Consider the following 20,407-nt stretch of genomic DNA (forward strand, 5'->3'; position numbering starts at 1 on the left):
GACTGTCGAGAGAGCGAGCAAAGGCACCGACCATGTCCTCCAGCAGCTTCTATTTAAAGTACCGACCGTGGGAAACTTATGCAGACGTGTGGTTTCTTGAGAACTGAGAGTGTTGTGTCTTTTGTAGCTGGCGAGTGAGTCACACTCTGAATTAGGAATTGGGGAGATGCATGGGGGCGGGGAGGAAGAAGGGCCCTCTAAACACTTGACTTTGAAGACACAACATGAATCTTCCAGTCTTGCATGTTGTCTGAATCCCATTTCCTTGGATCTGCACTCCCCCCCCCCAACTCCAGCTGCCAGGGAGCCCCAAAAGAGATCCTTCCTCCAGGGTCCACCTGGTGGGTCCCCAATTCCCCAGAGAATTAATGCAGGTCTGGCGGTGGGGTAGAGTTGCAGCAGTAGCATCCCAGCAGCAGAATTGCTTTGACCCATTGAGATGGGGGAAGGGAGAGGCAGCTGCGAGGCTCAGGCTGTGCAGATGCATTGGCGGGAGCAATGGATCACCTCTGGTGGTGCATCAGCACAGCATCAGTCTCACTGCTGCCTCATCTCTCTCCTTTCCAGTAAGCAGCAGTGACTCTGCTGCTGGGAAGCTGCTGTCCAAGCAAGCCACCCCAACTTTATTTACACTTCTCATCACAGGTTCTCCTGCCTTTCTTGTCCCCCATCCCTGACTCACGGACCTCCCATGTAAACCACATTTCCCCTTAATTGCCTGTGCTGGTGTGTCCATTGGGGCACAGGTTTTCTCTGCCATAGCTCAGTCCCTCCCTTCCTCATCCTGGAAGGTCTTCTCCCCTCCAGCTGCACCAAAATGTGCTACAACAGCCACTATTTATTGAACTGCAGTGAGTTTTGAGGTGTGCACCGAGTCTAGCTGTCACTACGGCAATCAGCTTCTAACCTCCCCATGGCTTCATCCAGCCAGGCTGAAAATGGGACGCCACCAAGGCTGCCAGCAACTGACGCGACTTCCTCCTCAAATGTGTTTATTCATGTCTGCAGTAATCCATCCCCTTGCTGCAGTAATCTGCAATTTTATTTTTTAAAGAACTTCACTTTTAAAATGCATATTTTTCTCACAAAATTCCAGTTTATAAACTTATTTTATCCTAAAATGCACATGGTGTGCATTTTGGTGTGTTTGTGGAGCTGAGAACTACACTGCAAAATTTGGAGAAGTATGAAATCTGAAGGATCCTGTCTGCACATTTGTCTGGGAGATGCAGACTAGCTCAGTTCATGTGAACGAAAGAGAACGAACTCCTCAAGAAGTCCTGCTTCTGAATGAGGAAGAAAGAAGCTTTGGCAGAAATGGACAGGGCTTTGAACTAGGGCTCTTCAGCAGGGCTCAGCTCTGGAACCCATTTCCATGAAAAGGGAGAGTCTGGAAACATATGCAAAAACAAACTCAGTGGGGTCTCAGCACATGCAGAGACTGCGTTACCACCATCAATAGGAATGGAGGTTAATTTCACTTGATCAGAAAGTAATTATCCTTCAGAAGTCACACTTCTTTGAATGTTGTGATACAATTCTTGACTCAAACCACGTAGTAAAATGTATTAAAGTATGCATTACAGGGTAAAATACATTTAGAAATGTGTGCACTAGATCAAATACATATTTCAATAATATTTTGTGATACTCAGGTGTGCAATTTTTAATATGTGCATAGTTTTTTAAATGTTTGGTTTTATCTATATTTTAATAATTTTATTATGTCCATTTTAAAGTGTTTTTATTGCTATTTTTGAACAAATATTTTATACAATTTATGTAAACTGCTTAAGAGATGTTTTTATTAAAAAGTAAATACATACTTGTTTTAAAAAAGAATGCTCATGTGGTGTACTTTTTAAAAGTCACAGATTATTTGTGGAAACAAGATGGAATGAATTTACAAATGAATGCAGACCAGAAATAAATTGATTCATCCATCCCAAACCACAACTGAGCCTTCACTGCCCACCCCTACAAATCTGAGTTTAGATTTGTCCTACAGCTGTGGCTTCCACCCAGCCATAGGTCCCATCTCTATTAAATAGTGGGCACCAGAGTGGGGATGCGGGTGGCGCTGTGGGTAAAAGCCTCAGCGCCTAGGGCTTGCCGATCGAAAGGTCGGCGGTTCGAATCCCCGTGGCGGGGTGCGCTCCCGTTGTTCGGTCCCAGCGCCTGCCAACCTAGCAGTTCGAAAGCACCTCCGGGTGCAAGTAGATAAATAGGGACCGCTTACTGGCGGGAAGGTAAACGGCGTTTCCGTGTGCTGCACTGGCTCACCAGATGCAGCTTTGTCACGCTGGCCTCGTGACCCGGAAAGTGTCTCTGGACAGCGCTGGCCCCTGGCTTCTTAAGTGAGATGGGCGCACAACCCTAGAGTCTGTCAAGACTGGCCCGTACGGGCAGGGGTACCTTTACCTTTTTACCAGAGTGAGATGGCTCTCAAAACCTGCTCACTGGATTAGTCTCTAAGACTTTTAAATAATCCTGTAATAGTAGCAACGCCCTTTTCATGCTGCATGGAGCAGCCAAAAAAATTAAAGGGAGCAAAAGATTCTCTAGGGATGGGGAAGAAATTCATTTCAGATCACATTTAAAGACAAATCTACATAATTCACACTTTCCAAAGCAACATGAGAACCAAAACGCAGCCACTCTCTGTAATTTACATCTCTCCAAATTTTGCAATGCAGCCACTTGTACAAAAATGCATATGATGGGGCAAAGTGTGCATTAAAATGCATATATTTGTGAAATTAACATAGAAAGCTGAATTACATTAGAGGATGCTTTGCAAAAATGTGTCTTGGCAGAATTGCATACATGCATGTACGTAATAGGAGAAATTATCACTGAAATGCTACTGAATCTTCAGACTTTTTTTAAAAAAGAAAATTCACAAGCTGATGTAGAAATGTGGGGAACTGAATACTGGGGAAATGAGAAACAGAAAAACCGAAATTGCCAGATTTGTCCATCCCTAATTCTCAATTTGCATGCCACCAACTCTTCTAGGTTCTATCCCTGTGAATACCTTTGCTCTTCAAAAGGCCCTGCTTGTGGGTTTTCCATGGGTATCTGGTAGACCACTGTGAGAACAGGATGCTAGACTAGATGGGGCATTGAAATGATCCAATCCAGCAGGCTCTTATGCTCTTACGTTGACACATATGAGGTTGCCTTAGGCTGAACCATATCGCTGGCCCATCTGGCCCAGTGCCATCTACTCTGACTGCCAGCAGCTCTCCAGGGTCTCTGGCAGGTTTCTTTATCACCTCCCTAGATCAAGGAAGATGCCAGGAACTGAACCTGAGGCCTTCTGCATGCAGAGCAGGTGCTCGACCACTGAGCCTTGAGTCTTCCTCTTTTGAACATACTTAGTTTCTGCTCCCCGCCCACTCAACCAGCTGCATCCATCTGTTCCACAAGCAAACATACAGTAGGGTTGTAGCAAGAATTCATGCAGCTGTGCCAGGCATAGCCAGCTGCAAGCAGGGTGGCCACTTATTCATCACTCAAAATGTGGACGTCACAAAAAAGACGAAAGAGGACACCAATTTGCCTGAAAAATTGCACACACTCATTTATATGTACAGAGGCACATATATTGACAACTATCATTTAAACAGAAATATGATGCATCACAACATAGTGAGGATAAACAAGTCCACAGCCAGGCAAGCAGTGTGCCTACTTGATCTCCTGTCCATGTGCTAACGAGATGGGCAACTTCAAGACCCGTCCTCTTCTCAAACTTTACCCTAGAGCTGGACAGAGCTTCAAATAAAGAATGACTTCAAACAAAGCAGCAGTGGGGAACTTGTGACCTTGAATGAGCTCTCATCAGCCCCAGCAAGCATGGCCAGTGTTCAAGGATGGGAGTTGCACCTACAAACATCTGGACCTTTGGATTGGTGTCACCCATATAGAGCATAATGAGGGGAAGGGTTAGATTTAGAGACATAGTATTTTCCCTTCAGTAGCATCATACCAAAAGACTCAGTGGCACTTTGTCAGAAGCACCCACATTCTCTCTGTAGTGTTTCATCTGTTCAACCTGGGAAGGATGGGTGGAATTGTCACATAAGCCGGGGTAGGGAACCTTAGGCACTCCAGATGTTGAACAAAAGCTCCCATCAGCTCCAGTAAGTATTGCAGTGTCCAGGAGCTGTAGTTCAGCAGTTTTGAGGGACAGGTAAGCCAGAGGTTACCCACTTCTCCTCTACAAGCCAAGTCTGGATTAAAAATAAAGAACCATTGGAAAGGAGAACACAAGGGGTCTTGAGGTTGCCCACCCATAACAGCACCTGGCCAGCAGACTGAGTAGGCACACAAAGGTCACCTGCAGGTCACAGTCTTCCCAACTATAGTGAAATGGCTTATACTTCTTTTTAGTTGTTAGTTTCTAAATTGGCATGTGCAACATTTTGTACACATCTGTGTCCTCTTTTGTGGTGATACATTTCCTCTTGTATGGCACTGCATCAGTGGGCACCCTCCTGAACTAGACGGGATAACAATGGGCTGATTCAGTATGAGGCAGCCTCAGATCATCACCTGTACCCTCTAGCCCAGCTGAGATTGCTAAAGCTACCTTGGAATAACAATGTCAGGCATTTCACGGGGAAAACCAACCATTTGCTGGGCCCAAGGGAAGCAAAAGTCTGGCAAAGGAAAAAGCCATAGCTCAGTGGGAGAACATCTGCTTTGCATGCAGAAGGTCTCAGCTTCAATTCCTGACATCTTCAGGTAGGGCTGGGAGAGATTCTAACCCTGGAAAGCTGCTGCCATTCAGTGCAGACTATATTGCACGATATGGACCAATGTTTTGACTTGGTATAAGGTGGCTTCCCATTGCTATCTGTCTCTCCTGAAATTTGGGGCATGGTGTGCCTCATAACAACAGTCAGTACTCCACAAGTACAAACATAGATGGGACAGGTGTCGGCCAGTTTCCTCTTAATTAGAGATGGGCAAATATGTCAATTTCAGTTTCTCATTTTTGCAACCTTCAGCTCTCCACATTTCTACATCAGTGTACTTTTTTTTTTAAGTCCTCGTGAAAATTCACCAACATTTTTAAGCAACATTCTCCTATCTTTACATATTTTTATATGCAATTTTGCCTAATATACACATTTTTGCAAAGCAGGGCTCTTACGGCTAAATCTCAATCTGGCAGAACTTCAACCCAGCCCCAAACTTGTTTGTGGCTGTGTGGTCAACACTTTCCCCAAGTAGTCTGTTAAACACAGTGAAAACTGTGTTGATGGAGTTCAGCTGAAGCCAAGAAGTGACAAGCCAATCTACACCATACACTCAAAGCATATGGCTTCCCCCAAGGAATCCTGGGAACTGCAGGTAGTTAAGGATGCTCAGAATTGTAGCTCTATAAGGGGTAAGCTACAGTTTCAAAGATTATCTGGGAGCAGCCATGTGTTTCCCATGGATTGCGCCCCCATGCTAATTAGCATAAGATGGGACACCATTTTGCATTCTCCTCCACAGGCATCAATGTTGTTTCAGATGGGCCTTCATGAAAGGACTGTCTACTCTAACAACTTGCACAGTTGCCTTGGGAAATTCCATGCATTCACACCCCAAGCCCCAAAGAATGAATCTTAATGTTTATTGTGTCAACACAGACATGACAAAAACAGTTTCCGGTGTTTTTTAAAAAAGGAATAAAACAATTTTTAAAAAGCGGAGATAACAGCCGCCAGACAGAGTGAGGGTTTGGCCCCAGCACGCAAGGCCGGCTTCTCAAAGACACCACATCTTCTTTTTCTGCCTCAGAAAGGAGAAGTCTATACAAGGAGGGAAGTCATCGGTTTTTTGATGGCCCTCAGAGTGGTTTTTGTGCACCTGTTACCTCAGAGAAATGTCACAGCACCCAGGCTGCGAGACAGGATGCTAGCTGAGAGACAAAGTCAGGGAGAGAAGGCCTTTGTAAGAGGCCCAAATCCCCCTTTTAGAAATTGCAACATATTGAAAAACCGAGCAACTTTTGAGTAAGAAATCTTACTGAATTATTGTATTTTTCCTCTTCCCATGCTCTTACAGCCTCCCTGTTGCATCTTTATATGCAGCAGAATGTTGCAGAAGAGTCCTGAGATGGCAGATTGGGCTTTACCACACAAATGAAGAATTATTATTTTTTACTGATCCCCTACATAAACAAACAAACAAAAAATCCCTACAAGTAGTAATCTAGCACATCAGGTAGAAAGGTTTCAGTTCAGCCCTCACCCTTGCCCACAGTTTTAATGTCAGAGAGCATGCAAATTTGTGGCTTCTCCCTCTGATCACTTGTCATCATCCTACCACCAATCTGCTGGCTGCTTTCCCTCTTAAGCAACCTTATGGGGGCCCCAAATTTGTGGTGGGCTAAGCCGGAGGCAAAGTGGGTGGCAAGGGGCCAACACGGACAAAACAGCAGATAGATGTGACTTATACTTTTGTAAGGCATGCTGAATACCTACCACACAAAATCCAGAAGTTTCTATACCCACTCAGCACACATTGATCCACCTGCCACTTAGGCAAGGAAGAGGCATTATTACTTTTCAGCCAGGTAAAGCCACTTGAGGAAGATGTGGAGCATGGCTGAAGAAGGCCATGGTCAGGAAGGGGGCATGGGCCAGGGAGAGCCCTGAGGACCAGATAAAGAGGCGTGGAAGGGCACATTTGTCTCTAGAGTGGCAGGTTTCACCACCCTTAATTGAAGACACCCTCATAACCAGGAAAGCTTTACAAGCTCCCAAATTTTGATCTGAGCTGGAGAAGAAGTTCCAGCTTCCCCACTCTCCATCAGATTTCCCCACATACATGACCACCAACCAGAAACACTCCCACTTCCCATTCCTTAACTTGTTCGTTAGAGCAGTAATGAAGGCACAGGGGGAGCAGAGTGGAAAGATTCCCCCCTCCCTCTCCCCATCAGGATGCACCACTTGCTAGGAGTGTGATGGGGTGCAGGGGACAATGAGAGATGTAGTTTGCTGTCACATTATTAGAAAGCATGTGGGTGGGCCCCAATAAAAACCACCACCCACTGTCCTGAATCCCTGGCCTACCTGGCAGCAAGTCAGTATGTCAAGTCTAAAGTTCAAAGACCATGGATCAGTCCATGCAAGCAAAGTCCAAGGATCAGGAAACACAGTCCAGGGTCAATCCAAGTAGCCAAGTCTGAAGTCCAGAGTCAAACCCAAAGCACAGTCCTACGGAGGTCTAGGAGCATCTTAGTCAAGATCCATCATTGTGGGCAGCTGAGCAGACAAAACACCTCAGCTCTGTTTCCCTTTTGTACTTTGCCTGCTGATTGCAGCACCTGGGCTTAATGAGGCAGGCGACCCACACCTGTTCCAAGCCTACGCCAGCTGAGGAATCACACTAGAGGAATCCTAGAACTAGGGAGCCCCACCTCACCAGCTAGGGAGCTGGGCTGTGGGCCTTTGCCTGCCTCAGCCTCCTAGAGTGCCACCCCCCACTGCTCCCTACACCTCAGAGCCTGCTGTGTTCATGGAGACAAGGGCCCCTCTGGCACTTGTGATGGGTCCTGCTGCTCTGGTTCCTCTCCCCATGCCATTCTCCATCACCCTGTGAGTACTTCCTTCCTCATCCCCTGCTTGCCCAGGTGTGTCCCAGTCCCAGCTACACCCCCCGCTGGGATCCTCTTCCTCCTCCCCATTGCCCATTGCCCTGCTAGTTCATGACATCCACTTTCCTTCCAACATTTAGCCACTGTTCCCATTGCTTTAGCCTATTTTTTTATTATTGCTGTTTAGCATAGTTTTGTAACCATGAGTGAATTCTGTGGGGTTTTTTGATGTTGTGAGCAGCCCTGTGTATGGTTCACAATGGAAAAGCAGCGTATAGAAAAATGATTTTGATGGTTAGGGGAATTTAAATTGAGGCTCAGAGCAAGGCAGTGCTGCTTCTGAGTGCTGCCACACACCACTGTCACCTTACTTGGAGTTGGTCCTGAGGAGCTGTGAACAGGACCTTATCCGGTGCTTGGAATTAATAATTTCTATTGAATGTAGTTGACTGAACTAGTTCAGAAATCTCTGAACCTGAAAGCAGTTTCCATAATTTCCAAGTGAACTGAAGGTGAAAAAAGTTCATTTGGGGGTAGAAAGCTGACTGATTTCTAGTTCATGTTCATGCTGGATATAAGATGTGGTGCCACAAGCAGAATGTCTCCCAATGGTCTAGGTGATCTTATGGGGCAGGCAGTCTTTCAGGTATATCAGGGGAAGCTTTACCTGTCACCATTTTGTCTATCAGACATCCTATTCCTTGTGTGTGGCCCCTGGTTTACTTATGGATCCTACAGCTCAGCACAGCAGCTTATAGCATTCTGAATGCTGATTATTATTATTTTGAAGTGCAGGTGGGAGGGCAAAGATGAACTTCTTATGGACTAAAAAGTTCATTTGGATGGACTTGAAACAGTTTGCCCAACAAACTAACCAAAACTAATTCATTTTTGGACAGGAAGAACTAGAACCAGAACCAGTTTCTTTTTAAAATGTGCTTTGCCAGCACTGGCCTTTATACCTCCCAGAGCTGAGCAGTCATCACTTGTCACCATGTGCTTGCGTGCACTTTGCATCAATCTTTGTTCATCTCAGGAAATACACACCGCAGGCCCAGCCCCACTCCACGCTCTCCTACCCACAGTGCTTTTCCCCAGGTGCACCAACTGGTTGCAATGGTGTTATGCACCAGTCACCCCAACCAGCAACATGCAGGCTTCAAAGAGTCTGGTTCCATCCATGCTCTCTCAGTTGAGGCTTTGGGTTCTGAAGACTTCACCTCAAGACCACAGGCTCAGGGGTTACCAGGCAAGTGACCTAGATTTGCAAGAGGAGGGAAAAAACCAGATCCAAATCAGTGCGAATTTCAGAAGGTGAGCCACGGTGCTCTGCAGCAGCAAAAAGAACAAAGAGGTTTGTGGCACCTGAAAGCCAAAAAAGATTTACCTGTGGTAGAACCTTTTATGGGATATCATTCTTATACTACTTTTCATCAACCAAACCTAGAGCAACTGACAACATTTTAAGACAAAATCCAATGTGATAAAACAATATTAAAACAGTGGAAATTAGTACATTCCTTCCTTCCTTTTAAAGAATTTATATTCTGTCTTTCAATAAACTTTTCAGGGCACCTTACAAACAAACAATAATACAGAAACTAGATCAAAATATAATATATAAAAGCAGTATATGAAAATATCCACGATTGCTATGCCTTTCTGTACTGCTCAATGCAGCGTGTCTCTGAATTCCAGTTGCTGAGATTCATAAGTGGGAAGAGTGCTGCTGCACTCAGGTTCATCTTATGGGCTTCCCAAAGGTTGCCTCCCTTTCAGACTTTACTTATTGGGGCAGAGGGGTGACTATGGAGGCCATCATGATGTGCTCCTGCACTTCAGAATCTACCAAGACACTATTTGATTTACTGAACTACCTAAGTATCAATGAACTAATCAGTTGACTAACATGTTGCTAATCAGGTAACCATGAATTTGTGCCATTGTACAGTTGCAATATACAGTTGCAATCAAAAAAAATTCAGCCCTCATTACAAATTGGGTTTATTGCATGGCCAGGTGGAGACACCAACCTCCCCCCCCCCCGACCCAGGAGCCACCCAGGTGAATTGAATGATGCATGACAACGTGCTATGGGATTAAAATTGGCCACAACTTTATTTAAACTTTCAGATGTAGGAAGATCTTGGCTTAGGCATTGGGCGTTTATCCCTCCCAGTCCCCAGCTGGGGATCTGAGGCACATCAGGGTTAACAGATCTGTCTGGGGATTGGGCTGGCTCTGGAAGACGTATGTTTAAGAAGAGAGCTGGCCCCCATTTTGCCGCAGCACTGGGCAGTGAACTGACAACCTTTCAGCATATTGCCAGTGACTCCCTTCAACACAGCCCCTTTAACGGGGAACCATGGGATCGCCGTGGGGGGGCGTGTGTCACCGCTTCAAACCCACCCACCCCATTTAGGGAAGATAGACTAAATCAGCGGTTCTCAACCTGTGGTTCCCCAGATGATGTTGGACTACAACTCCCATCTTCCCTGACCACTGGTCATGCTGGCTAGGAATGATGGGAGTTGTAGTCCAACAACATTTGGGGACCCACAGGTTGAGAAACAAAGGATTCCGCCCAAGGCCTACAACCGCCAAAGTTGTGACATTTTGCTATGGGGAAGCCGAAACCTGCCAATGCAGGAAAAATTCCTTCCCAGTCCTTTAACAGCAACCATCGAAAGACCGTAGCAACTCCCACATACCTGTAAAGAGGTTAACCTGCAATAAAGAGCATAAACAAAGGGGTGGGTGAAGCTCTGGAACCGACTGTGGGCTCCTAAGTAGGTTCCTCCCCCTTACACACACAAAGAGCGGCTCGGAGTGCAGACTACCGCTCCGTGGTCCGCTCTCTGGCTCCGCCTCCGCCTGCCACGATTGGTTCATTCTGAACTGAGGTTTGGCGGGAACCTCAAGGGCTGTGATGGGGGGAGGTGGACCAGGAGCGTTCTTCCGGGAGTCTTGGAGGATCAGGGGTGCTGGGTGTGGCCACGCAAAGGGCGCCCTCTGGTTGATGAGGAGAGCGGTCATTATCAAAATTTGCAAACTTTCAGCTGTTTACAATGAACAAATCAAAGTTGCATTTTCAAATGAATTTGGGGAAACCACTTGATTCATCCGTTTCGTTGTGCTTTTTCAATGGCCTTTTTCTTTTACTTGCTCTGTGCAAACAGCTGAAAGTCTGCAAATTTTGAATATAAACCTGATTTGCAGGGGGGGGGTTGAATAATTTCGATTGCAACTGTATGTGTGAATAACTTCGTTTTCTCCCTGCCCAGAGTTTACTTTTCTCATAATACGCATCCATGATTATCAGCAAACAGCAACTACTAATGTGCAGGAAAGAGAGTGTTGGGTTTTTTTTGGGGGGAGGGGTTGTATCACGAGGAGCAAAGCAAGCCTCTCCCATCTGATGTCTATTTTGATACCATGCTGGCTAAGGCCTGCAAGCAAAGGATCATGCCCGAGCGCTGGCTTGTGGTCGGAGCAAATAGATTTTACAGGAAATAATAATCTGTTCTCTGTAGACTAATGCACAGCGCGGTTACTGGAAAGCCCAAAGTGAGGCAGGGTGGCTACTACATTTCGGGCGGAAGCTTGGCCTGAAGAGTGATGGTGCTCAGATGAAAGGAAGTGTTAAGGTGTAGTGCATTCAAAGTGTCTGTGTGTGTGTGTGTGTGTGTGTGTGTGACAAAATCAGGACAATAACGTTCTGAGACTGAGACCAAAGACACTACAGACTTCAAGGAGTTTTGCGGTCATTCCCTCTCATCACAGAAGAGTGGTCTCATCAGGGCAGATGTCCAGGGCCCTGCACAACGAAACAAGCAGGAAGACCTCTAGACACAGTAGGGTTGGCCTACTTACCACATTTTTTTGAAGTCAAGTACCGTAATTCAATTTACCATCTAAACAGAAGATGGGGGGGGCAGGGAGAGAACCATTCAGTCCCGGAGTGTAAAATTACATAACTGCACCACTGCTATGGAAGAATAGTTCTGGAGAGGGTTTCTAACAGAGAATTTTTCAGGGTCTTCATCAAACTACCATTCCCAGGATTCTTTGGGTGAAGCCATGACAGTTTAATTCAGGGGACAGCAAACTTTTTCAGCAGGGAGCCGGTGGAGGGCTGGACTATATTTTGAAAAATAATAATAAAAATGAACGAATTCCTATGCCCCACAATTAACCCAGAGATGCATTTTTAATAAAAGGACACATTCTACTCATGTAAAAACACGCTGATTCCTGGACCATCTGCGGGCTAGATTTAGAAGGCGATTGGGCCGGATCCAGCCCCTGGGCCTTAGTTTGCCTACCCATGGTTTAATTGGTATACACCAAGATATGTTTTAAACATATATTAGCCCGTTATTGCATTCCACTTGTCCCTTGCTATCTGGGTACTAACCTGCATGGATTTCCTATAAATACGTGCTTCTGCGTGCTGAAAACATCAGGATCAGAGTTCATTCCATTTTTTCCTCAATACACGCCACATTTGCACAATTCTACTTATACCCCAATTAATACACTTTGCTACAAACAAAAGGGCCATAAGAACCTGAGGTATGAAAAATACATCAGAAATGGCTGCAGGATACCAGGTCCAGGGCTGAGGAACTGCTTCACCCAGTGCAGCCGTAGCAGGACAGTCCAAGGCAGCAACACAAATATCATTTTTTTAAAAATCTGTGTATTTAAATAAGATTTCTAGGGCTGCAATCCTATATTCATTTATAGGTCACATCTACATCCTACATCTAAAGCACATTCAATGCATATTTAAAGCACACACTCCCCCTAAAGAATCATAGGAAGGGTACTGGGAATTGTAGCTCTTTAAGAGGTAAATTATAATACCCAGGATTTGGGGAAGATGTGCTTTAAATGTATTGTGTGTATGCAAATTTTGTGGTGTGTCCCCCCCCCCACTTTCTGTGTTATGTATGTATTAAAGTTTACCTATCAGAGATAAACTATAGTTCCCAGGATTCTTTGGGGGAAGTCATGTGCTTTAAATGTAAGGTGTGGTTGTGTTCTTACTTGGGAATATCAGTGAAATTTCAATTATCTAAATGCATCAAGTATGGGGTTGTATTGTGAATGTATTCAGTGTTAAAATGTGTATTTCTACACTTATTTTCTCTAAAAATGCACATTTTAAAATGTGTTTTGATACATTTTCTGAGCAGAGAAGGGTGCTGGAACTTTCAAGAAGTGGGAGACCTGTGGGATAACTCTGAATCCACACATTAGCCAGGAATCTGAGGTTCAGTTCAAATCGGATCAGAATTCACAAAGACAGGATTCCTCAAGCATCTTAGCTCTTCTAAACACCCAGGAGGTGACCACAATTCAGCTGGAGGGAGCCAAGCAGTAACCAATCCACAAGGAGTGATCCTTGGAAAACTCTGTGTTGAAAACTGCCCCCTTGTGGTCCAAACATGCAGGCTTTCCTCAGCTTCTCCTACAAAGAAATAGCTGGTTTATTATAATTAAGAGGCTAGCTAGAGGGGAGTGGTGGGGGAGGGATGTCCAATTGCAATATTTTAACCATGACAAGCAAGGGCAGGCTGGGTGGGACAGAAACCACATTCCCATTATTTCAGACATACTAAGTTCGGTCAGTTCCCCCCCCCCCCACTCTTCTTCTTCCCCCTGTTTCATTAGCCCACTCTTCCACAATAAGTAATTTTCCCCTCAATGCCTCAAATCACTCTCGATACCGCTGTGGTGCGCGTGTGGCCTGCGTGAAGTATGAGGAGGTCACAGCCAATGTGTCTTCCTTTTGTGTGGGGTTTTCATTAGATGGGAATGACCACAGAATTAAACAGCCCGTAGGCCAGCAGAACTGCCCACTAATTGCTTTAGTGTGTGTTTTATGGTATCACCACAATTTCCCCTCGTCGATACCGGGATTTCTCCACTTAATCCAACGGCCTTCATCAGGATTAAATGAAGACGCAAGGCTCCCTTGTTAGATAAAAACACTGGGGTTGATGCTGCCGCCGTGTTGTTTTTTAATTTATTGAGTCTTTGTGGCCTCTTCAGCCATTTAACCTCAGAGGCTTGTAAAGTTCACAGAGTGATCTCCCAGCCTATTGGTGGGCCAGACCAAAATCTCTAATTACAGAAGAAACACTGACAAAATGGTGACTTCAAGGGCTAGATCATTAGCCACTGGCTAACCACGGGAGCTACAATGGTGTCCAGGGATGTGGGTGTCTCTGCAAGGGCCTTGTGGCAGCCATCTTGACCCAACAGCTTGTTGGAACTTGAGGAGGGCCCTGATCCTGGGCCCCGACAGACGGGGATACAGCCTGTGCAGCAGCACCACTACACACAGGGTCTTCAAGAGAAATACAGAATGGCTGAACAGAGGTATGAGACACCTGTCAAATATCAGTAGACCAGATGGCTGGTCATGTGACAAGGCCTGGCCCTCTGACTAAATGATTCACAAGTCATGGCCTGAGCCAAAAGGAGGCACTGTTTGCTGGTGTCTGCTGCCACAGCCTCTCAGCTTTACCTCTGCCCTCCTGTCTGGCCACACCTAGACCCACCCACTAGAGTTTCCTTTCTTTTCCAGCAAAGAAGTATAGGAGTATAAGGTAAAGGTAAAGGGACGCCTGACCATTAGGGCCAGTCATGGCCGACACTGGGGTTGCGGCGCTCATCTTGCTTTACTGGCCAAGGAAGCCGGCGTACAGCTTCCGGGTCGTGTGGCCAACATGACTAAGCCGCCTCTGGCGAACCAGAGCACGGAAACGCCGTTTACCTTCCTGCCGGAGCAGTACCTATTTATCTACTTGCACTTTGACCTGCTTTCGAACTGCTAGGTTGGCAGGAGCTGGGACCAAGCAACAGGAGCTCACCCCGTCACAGGGATTTGAACCACCGACCTTCTGATCGGCAAGTCCTAGGCTCCGTGGTTTAACCCACAGCATCGGGCTCAAATGTACCAGAGTGGGCAAGTTTTGCAGCCCGGGGCCACATAAGCAACCATTTGGGGGCTGTGTGCCATTGTTGGGTGGGGCCAGAGGCAAAACTGGACAGACCAATGGCTGCAACAGCAAACTGTGACATTACTATAGTATCTATCATCATGAAAATCTCATGAACATTACAATAACAACAAAAAATAAAAGAATACATTCACCCCAAACATACAGTACACATTCACACTCACAAAATGAATCTAAACCACCCACACATAACATAATCACTCAACAATCACACCACTCCTTGCACCCACCACATCAGTTCGTTCACCCAGTTCTCACTGGAATAAAACATTCAGCTGTTCTGCTGGCTTTTTTATAATGAACTTAAAATGTTGCACTGTTAGCAGTGCCCCAGGTGTACTGATATGGATTTTTGCTGTTATCTTGTTGTTGTGCTATGAGCTGCTTTGGGCACACATATGTGGAAAAGTGGCATATAAATATAAATGTTGGTATCCATCTGTTTTGAGAGACAGTGGAGTGTGCCTCTGGGGGTGAAGTCAAACTGCTGTGTTAGCAGTAATAACCACCAATAACCAAGTACAGAAAAACAAGTCGGTTGGATGAAAGCAATCTAATAGGTGCCAAAGAAAAAAGCCCCATCAATTTCTACTCGTGTAGCACAGGCAACGTGAACCGACATTACTGTTTGAGATGAGCATCACTAAAATGTACCCCACCAAGAGTTATTGATCCATTAAATCCATGAATCCATGGACACCTTTGTGGTATCCATGATACCTTCCTAAAGCAATGAATGGTCTTAATATAAGGCCCCATCTACACAAGACATTTAACACACTTTAAACAACCATGGCTCCCCCTCCCCCAATAATCATGGGACTTGTAGCTTGCTAGGGGTGCTGAGAGTTGTTAGGAGACCCCGGTTCCTTTCATAGAGCTACCATTTCCAGAGTTCCCTGTGAAGGAGGATTGGCTGCTAAACCACTCTGGAAACACTGCTTTAAATACTGTTTAAAGTGTATAAGACAAGATTTAGTGGGCTTCTGAACTCCCTCACAGGTTTAAAGGAGGTAAAATAAATATGCCATAGGGGCTGTACAGCAATGGGAGCTAACTATGCCTCCCGCCAGCCACACAGTCAGTGAGCTCAAGACCACCACCCCACTTGTGTGGAGGAACTCTGTGTGTATAAGTTGATATGTACACACAGCCCCTTCTCACCCTCTCCAAACGCACAGCCAAAACACGTAAGGGGTGTCTGCAAGACAGACAGATCTGTCTCACAATCCATCACGAAGCTCCTTTGAATGAACAGGAACTGTGCAAAAGTGCTTTTTTACAGCCCCAGTTCACTTCAACAGGCCTTGTGCAGGAGAATTTCCCAGTGGGTTGTCCTTAGGGGTGGAGAAATTTGTTAGTTTTGGTTTGGCTCTGATTCTTATTTTTCCAATCTTAAATCCAGTTTCCCCTGTTTCTGAATCAGTTTGAAACTTCAAATGTGTTTTCTTTCATATTTCTCCTAAGATACGTATTTTAGCAATCTTCCCCAGTATAATACATTTTGTTTCTTATTTTTACTAACATAGGCATTTATGTGCACACTTTCCCCTAACATATTTATCTATTTTATATATATAGACAGGGTTGGAGGAATGCATTGCAAAAATTCTGAGACTTGCAAATTTCAAAGGAGCAGTCTGGCATTTCAATTCATGTATTGGTTTGGGAAGGGCCAATTAGGTATGTTTGCATTAAAATGCCATCTGAACAAATTTCACCCCCATCCCTGATCATATATGTCCCATAAATATATGGGTGTGTGCCATTGGTCTCAGGCACCAACGTGTCTGAGGCTGGGCCTGGCAGACATCAAAAAACAAATGGTCACTGAAAACCTACATTTTCTAAGCCCAAAGGTCAGTGTCTTCTTCATAAGATGTTCCCAGCAGCTTCTGGAACACCTGGAGAGATACTAAGAAATATTCAGAGCATATGCATCTTTGCTTGTTGATTTTAATTTAACCAAGTAAGACACCTCCATCATTGTAATGTCCTGCTCTGTTGCAGAGCCTTGCATTAGCTTTAGAGTCTTTTTTAAGTGGCTTGAGCAAAATGGGGCTCCGTGCGGTTTGCAGGGCACTTTCTGTTTAACTTGCCTCAAAGTGCTCCAAAGAGTTTGCAAGTGCATTAGTGGTCTGGCTTGCGCATTGCTGCTCTAACCCTTAGACCTCTGCCAATCAATCTTGCTGACACCCATTAAAATGAGCTCATGGTGCCGATTTTATGGCCGGATTAAGTGGCATATCTGTCGATCAGACAGTCCAGAAAGAGCGTCACATTGCTAATGATTTTGTTATTGATCTTTAATGATTTCCTACATTAGTACAAGCTGAATTAGCTTCATCAACAAGCTCTAGGAGTGAGGGAGGGGCACCAGCAGAATAGCTGCCTCAATGTAGCAGTGCTCACACAACTGGCTCCTTCATGCCCCCCCCCCCGTTTATTTGGATTAACAAGAAAAGAATCTGGTATATTTGATTGGTTGATCAAAATATCATAAAACCTTTTACCATCCGCTGCTTCCTTTCTCTGTAGTTAATGTACTACTCACAACTGTAGTTATTTACCTTAACTACTCTCTTGCATTTATAGGGTTGCCATATCTTGAAGAGCAAAAAAGAGGACAGCCTGAGCTGCTGCCAGCCCGAGCTGGGGAAAGAGATGTGTGGGCGCGCATGGCCACTGCACCCTTCTTTCCCTAGCTTGGGCTGGCAGCGGCCATGGCGTGCAGAGAGTCAGCACCAGTATGACTCTTTCCCCGGCTCAGGCTGGCAGTGGCCCATGCCTGAGCCCAAGCTGCCCGAGCCCAAGCTGCCAGCATCTAACTAAAAAACAACAACAATAAATAAATAAATAAATAAATATTTAAAAACCACAAATCTGGACATTTCCTTTAAAATGTAACAATCCCTCCGGATGGGCATGCTGGCCCTCCAAAAGAGGACATATCTGGGATTTCCCGGATGTATGGCAACCTTAGCCTTTATTAACACTATACAGTCGTACCTTGGTTTTCAAAGAGAATGCATTCCGGAAGTCTGTTCGACTTCCGAAACATTCGGAAACCAAGGCGTGGCTTCCGATTGGCTTCCAATTGCACAGGTGCACCGGGAACAATAGCAGAAGCCGCATCGGACATTCGGCTTCCAAAAAAAGCTAGAAAACCCGAACACTCACTTCCAGATTTCGATCTTTCGGGAGCTGAAATGTACAAGTACCAAAGCATTTGACAACCAAGATATGACTACTAGATAGAAACTACAAGCTCTGATCTGAAATGACCCAAATTCCTTCTGCCATATCAAAAAAACACCTGCCTTTTCCTGTAATTTTTCATCATTGTTTGCTCGCTCTTCCTTGCTCCCTTCTCTGAACTGATTTCATCTGATTGTCATGGTGCAATTGTGTAGTTTAATCCGATGAGGTATGTAGTACAGCAGTGATGCCATCCTGTTTATCTAGGAAGGAGAAAGAATGGAGCAGTAACCAATATAAACACACACACACAGACACACACACACACACACACACACACACACTATATGGCTGAACCAGCTGCTGGAGGAAATGCCACTCAAGAGAATCAGTGAGCAGTCTCACAAAGCATTTTGCGGGAAGGACCGGTCAATTCTCACCCTCCAATCTCCATTATCAGCCCCAAAATTGAAAACAATTGAAATTTTGAGCAGCTTTGAAAATTGCTCTTACACTGGAAAGTTAAGCCAAAGAGGCTGCCTCAAAGACAGATTTCTGAATATTGTTAAAGACAGTCAAAAGAGAAGGCACAGACAGGAAGGCTAATGTGAAAATTATGCTGCCTGCCTGCAACCACAGGGAAGAGCATATTATACTTTTACTGTATTTACTTACTACATTGTTATCCCATTATCCTCACACAGCAGCAATGCCTATTGGGGGCACACCTCCTTGATCTCAACTTTGTACCTATTGACTGTCACTGCCGTCAGACAAGTCTACCCAGGTCACAGCATTATGACAATCTAGTGGAAATATAGTATAATGAAAAATCTCTAAACAGTTTTCTAAACATGCACCTATTACATGCATTATTATAGGCATAATACTACACACATAGTATACAGATATACACTAAAGCAATTGACCCATAAACATGTGCATACATCAGCACACAGAACTGTATAAAAATAGTGTGCAATGAGTATACTTTATACAATTATGCTGCAAAAATAACGCAAGGGGCTTGATTCCTTTATATGTATTATACACACTTTTCCATCTAATTTTGTATATAATTAACTGGGGTTATAAAAAAACACACATGACAATGCATGAGTGGCTCAGACGTGAGAGAGAGTTTGATGCAAGAAGCGGTTCAGTGCAAGCAAAGCTCAATCAGATCAGAGCCTTAAAAAACCATGCACAAATCCATTTGTCCTCTATCCTTCATCCAAACCTGCTTAGCTAATTTTCATGTGCCTTCAGATACTGATAGCACGATAACCTCTATAGGTCCCGTCAGAACTGGAAGCCCTTCTCAAAATGCATCAGCAAATAAATCACTTTGCTACTTTTCTAGCCAAACACGTGGCAAGCATTGTTTCAAAAATTGTCTCTTCAGGCCAAATCTACAGCTGGTTGGAGTCAGCCTCGCTCTGCTGCTGTCCATGGCGCTAAGCCGAATTCTCTCGGCTGACGCTTTGGGCACATGCGCATGTTTAAGACATTTTAAGCTGCGGAGATCTGTGGCCATTCTTAGAAATGTTTTAATGCACAACAGATGGAGCTCAAACACATCCCTGTTGGAAGACGCAATTTCTGCCATGCATTTCCAAGCCTCTTAAGCTCTGTGCTTCTGAGAGGCATGAAGCAGTAGCACCTAGTGTTTCCTGACTATGCAGAATGGCATTTGCCATCTGCCCTATTGATGGCAAACCTACATGGCAAGTGGGGAAGAATTACAAAAGAAGAAGAAGAAGAAGAAAAGGTGCTGGTGTGAGAATATTCTGACAGGCATGCGACACGCGAGGCTGCTTTATACACAAAGTTACAACACTGCTCCATCTCGTTCAGTTCTATCTACACCAACTGGCAGTTTTGGACAAAGGTCTTTCCCACCTCTACCTGGAGTTAAGATGCCGGGGTTTGAGACTGCATGCAAAACAGAAGCTCTACCCCTAAGCTAAATGTTGAGATTGCCCTTCAATGTTTATCACCTAGATTGGAGACCAAGCAGGCGTACAATCCACCTGGCCTGCTTGCAAAGCAGATGATCTACCCTGGATTACATAGATCTTAATGTTGCTTAACAGACACTGGTGACCACTTGGTGTTCCAAGAGATAATTATGATGGTAATAGGTAAAAGAAGGATCTTGAAAAACTGGAATGTGTGTAGAGGACGATCAAAATTATAAAGGGTCTGGAAACTAAGCCTTATGAGGACTGGTTGAGGGAGTTGGGTATGTTGAACCTGGATGAGAGGAGACTTGAGAGGAGATATGATAACCATCTTCAAATACTCAAGGGCTGTCACATGGAAAATGGAACAAGCTTGTTTTCTCCTGCTCGGGAGGGTAGGACCCATACCAATGGATTCAAGTTGCAGGAAAGTAGATTCTGACTCAACATCAGGAATATTTTTCTGATGCTAAGAGTCATTCAAGGGTGTCTGGTTGTGCTGCAGCAGATGCACCATGGTGTTTTCTCTTCTCTTCGCTCCTCTCAGCAGTCATTCCTCCTCTCGTCACTGCGATGGGTACATGACCTGACTGTCTGTCTCCAGGTAC

At 45.0% G+C, this 20,407-nt stretch overlaps 1 protein-coding gene across 1 annotated transcript in view; it reads right to left on the minus strand.

The window, feature by feature from the left end:
* The window catches only part of RUNX3 (RUNX family transcription factor 3), a 224,035-nt gene that overhangs the window by 157,173 nt on the left and 46,455 nt on the right, over window positions 1–20,407 (minus strand). Inside the window, exon 5 of the mRNA XM_083751840.1 lies at window positions 7,080–8,861. The gene's annotated coding sequence lies outside the window, so the exon portion shown is untranslated. The remainder of the gene's footprint in view (window positions 1–7,079; window positions 8,862–20,407) is intronic.

This window comes from Podarcis gaigeae, assembly GCF_964106915.1.
Source record: "Podarcis gaigeae genome assembly, chromosome: 8".
NCBI lineage: Eukaryota > Metazoa > Chordata > Lepidosauria > Squamata > Lacertidae > Podarcis > Podarcis gaigeae.